We start from the raw sequence: 4,742 nt of genomic DNA on the forward strand, positions 1-4,742 counted from the left end.
GCATTTCACGTCTTGTTCAAGCTCATTCTGTCTTAGACCGTCTACAAATAATTCATATTGTTCCATGAAACGAAACATTGTTAAACATGAATACAGGGTTTTCTTCAGCGTGGCATGCATAGATTCGGCTCTTTGTGTGCTTATCATACCTGCACAAAAGTATTGTCTTCCATATGCCAATGCCCACTTCTCTTTTTCTGCATATAAATTTTGTAACCACAGACAATCAGTAAGGTCGTATGTCTTAATCATTTTGTCCCAATCTGACTTAAAGGTGACCTCGTCTACACTATGAAGTACACACCTTGTAAACTTTTTGTCAAACCCTGTATTCTGATTAAATATGTGTCCTATGTTCTTTGCTACATTTTGAAAGATATGCCACAAACATAGGCGATGATGTGCATCTGGCCACACATGAAGCACTGCAGCCGCAATTGCGTGATCACCATCTGTAAGTACAATTTCAGGATGCTTCTCGTTCATTGCCTGTGTAAACACTCTGAACAACCACTCAAAGCTTTCCTTGGTCTGGTCATACACAAAAGCACCGCCTAATATACAACTCTATGCGTGATGGTTCACTCCCACAAGCTGCGCAAATGGCCATTGTTCAGTATTAATCTTTATTGTAGTATCAAACACAAGCACATCATTGAAGCATTCATAATCTACTCTAGGCTTTGAATTTGCCCAAAACATATTCACAGCATATCCATCTTCGTCCACTTGCATTGCACTAAAGAAACCATGTTCATTGCTTGATTTATTCTGTAAGTAACGAACCAAACAACATATTTCTTCGTTCTTCATGTTATCTGTCATCTTCCTTCTCAAGTGGTTTCTTAGATCCAAAGGTGTGAATGGCACATTTTCGTGACCACCATCTATGCGGGTAAACAAATTGTATGTCTTCCATGGTGCAATGCCGGCGCTATCGGCTACTTCAGCCATTGTAGCATGCGCTACAGTTACTTTACGATGTGACCTTAGCATAGGAGTCATAAATGATGCAGATAAATCATGATTATGATCACTGATTAAAGTACGCACGACAAATTTTCCATTCGGATGTCTTGTCAAAACCAATCTCGCCTGACATTCACATCTTGATTCTGGCATGCTTCTTGTTGGATTTCCCATTGATTTTTTCCAACCTTTCTTGGAACAGACATATGTCTTTCTAACCAAGATGCCCTGTGCATTTTTTGACCAAGATAACCTTCTCACACTGAAGCCAACTTTTAAGGCATAATCATTGTAAAATTTATATGCAGCTTCCTCGTTATTAAACTGCATTCCTTCTACAGGAACAGAGTCAAGTGTAATTCCATGTACATTCCCAGTTCCTACAGTTTTATTAAGTGTACTGACATCAAAATTTACCTCATTATTGAATTGCATTTCTTCTCCTGGAACATTCAAGTCAAGTGTACTTCTGTGTACATTCCCAGTGCCTACACTTTTATTATGTGCACTGTCATGGTAGTCTACCTCATCATTTACTTGCATTTCTTCCACTAGAACATTCAAGTCAAGAGTGGGTCTAATGCCTGCACCCTTCTTTTCATGTGCATCGTTAGTACATATGTTTAATTCTTCAGTTGCGTCATAAGTATAGATATTCAATTCTCCAGATCTTTTGATTGATTGAGCTACATCGTCTTTATTACAACCTGATGATAAGCTCAACAATGTTTTAAGCAATATATCAATTTGTGCTTGCAGCAAAATAACAAACAAATCGATATTATCTCACAAAAACGGGAGTATGTTACTAATACAGCGGTTTGAGATACAATGCATATAATAAGTGAATGTAGGATACCTGATGGGGTAGAGGCCCTTCCTAGCATCTGCAAACAAGCATTCTTGTCAACAAGTCCCAGCGTCTTACAAATATCGATAAGTTTCCAACCTTCGTAAGAACAAGATCTACCTGCAATAACCAAACAATGCCTTAATGACACACAAGACGACATGCCTTCTTTATCGATATCATGATGATGGGAAGCTACTCACGCCGCCTTAATGGAACTGCTTGGAATGTTTGTACATCATTGCTTTCTTCCATAATGCCTAACAACAACGACAAATAAAAGAAGACAGTGGAATGTTTTGTAAGCAATATATCAATTTGCGTTAGCAAGCGGCATAGGTTTACTACGATTTAATCAGGATGCATATAACAACGGATACCACTAGGGTTAAGCAAGTCAAAGCAACGATTTAATGAATGAAAGTATCAAAGCAAGTGCAGTTTGATGTTTGCTTATACTGAGCATCGAGTTGTCGCTTACCATGCCAATAAAATACACATGTCGTACATGTGTGTTGACGATAACGCTCTCATAATATCCACCTGGCTCTAAAGCGAGTTCAATAGAAGTCGCTGAGAGAGCAGCGATATGCATGCGAAAATCGCTCCGCCATGCGTGTAATGATGTGTTTCTGCACCCACACGTTTTCAAAGTCTATGTACAGATATCTTACAAATACATATTATAAAACATATAATATCTTACAAAATGATATGTATAGCGATTTGTAAGATATTGAAAATCGATACGGCAGTTCAGCATAATAACTTACAACTCAAAGATACAAAACCATACTATCTAAAAGGTCGATAAATATATCGCACAATAAATTACAAATCGATAAGGAAGAACTTGAGCATAATAGCAAACAAATTGATATTAACTAACAAAAATGTATCTCACAAAAACGGGAGTCTGTTACTAATACAACGGTTTGAGATACAATGCATATAATGAGTGAATGTAGGATACCTGATGGGGTAGAGGCCCTTCCTAGCATCTGCAAACAAGCATTCTTGTCAACAGGTCCCAACGTCTTACAAATATCGATAAGTTTCCAACCTTCGTAAGAACAAGATCTACCTGCAATAACCAAACAATGCCTTAATGGAACACAAGACGACATGCCTTCTTCATCGATAGCATGATGAGATAAAAAGCTACTCACACTGCCTTAATGACACTGGTTGGAATGTTTGTGCATCATTTCTTTCTTCCATGATGCCTAACGACAACAAAAATGAAGAGAAGACACTGGAATGTTTTGTAACACAAGCCAGGCACAAGAAGGCGACAGTGTGTTGTACAACAGGATAAAAAACAAGGCGGAAAGCTCGACTGGAGACGAAGGCAAAGTTTGGGTTGATAATGGGAGCAACTGTTACAGCAGATGGCGCAAGAGTTTAATGAATAGGGAACGTCTCCACTTTAAATGGTTAACATCAAACTTTCTGGATGGAGGACTTTTTTGTCCTTTTCTCAACCCGTCGTTTCACAACTTTTGAATGAAGGATATTTTTGTCATTTCTTCGAACCGTCATTTCAGGGCAAGCAAAACAAGTAAGGGTGATTAAGTCTTTGCAACAGCACCAGAGTCCGATGCAAAGTTATGTCAACATACACGAGAATACGAGCCCCATGTGCATGAATACGTGGCGCTCATTCGATCCCCCGAACACAGACGTGGGATTCAGTGAATCATCGGGGGCGAACATACACCACCCTCTCTCTTTTAACAGCCGTAGCTGGAAAACACTTATTTTCCATGTCATGCTCGAGTGAATTGTGGCATCTCTTTCTTTTTTATTTGATGTGTTTTTCCATGGCATTGCCCTCCTAGCAATTATTGAGCCATCACATGCCATCTTTATTGACTCAACTGCCGCGGGCCCAACACGACATGTACATAATTGCGGTTCACATAATTTCTTTATTAATTCCACAACAAATTGACTTGATCAATTTGCGGCAGTCAAAAGCCGTGAGATTAGGGATGCAAACGTTACCTCAGGGAGTTGATCAGGTGGGATTATCAACAGTAAAATATTGCAAAACCCTCATCTTGGATCCGACCCATTGCGCTTTTCAATGAGCAAGAGAGCTGGTAGGAGCTATCAGTGCACTCTCCCTGTCTGTGGTGGGACACTGCAGGTTTAAAACCCCAGTGGTACGATTGAATATAATAAATGGTGGGGTCTGCCTAACTCCAACTTGCCTTTAAAAAACAAAAAAAGACTTTCACCAATGTGCGCGACTTTACCAGAGAGGTATTCTCGTATGTGTATTCGGTAAAGATTCACTTGAGTGGTCGTTGCGTAAGATCATATAGCCATAAGTGACGGTTGGAATGGTTATTCCAACCGTCACATTTTGAGAGAAGTGTCTCTTGAACAAACATATTTCAAGAGAAGAGTCTTTTAAGAGATAAAAGGATTTCTTTCAAGAATTGTGTCTCAAAGTTTGAACTCTCTTCATAATTTATAAATACAAGTGAAACAGTGTATTGAAGATAACACAAGATACATTGCAATTCATAGCAAGTAAAGAAGAGAGTTTGGACCTCCTTAACGATTTTGAGCGTAACTGCGAGGCCTTCATCCCGCTGCAAATTTGGATTTGTGCGAAGTCACTTCCCAACATTGGTATCAAAGCGCGGGTTGTGCAGGCTTGACAGGTCTCTGTCGGTGAAAGTGTACACACCGATATTTCTGCATCGTCATCATCGGGAAAAAGAAAAATAAACAATTTAAACAGGAAAATAAGCGATTAAGGTCAGTGAAGATTTTTTTTGTTTGAGAAAACTCGGTTTATCAGGATAAATAAAAAAAATTATCGTCGAACCGACTCTGACTTGCGTTGAAACAACGCACACCCAAATCGGGTTTTAGTGGTTTCCTCCATCCTGTAGGGTTACTGCCGAAA

This window comes from Nuphar pumila, chromosome 5 (genome assembly GCF_984573655.1).
Source record: "Nuphar pumila chromosome 5, dmNupPumi1.hap1.1, whole genome shotgun sequence".
NCBI classification, from domain to species: domain Eukaryota; kingdom Viridiplantae; phylum Streptophyta; class Magnoliopsida; order Nymphaeales; family Nymphaeaceae; genus Nuphar; species Nuphar pumila.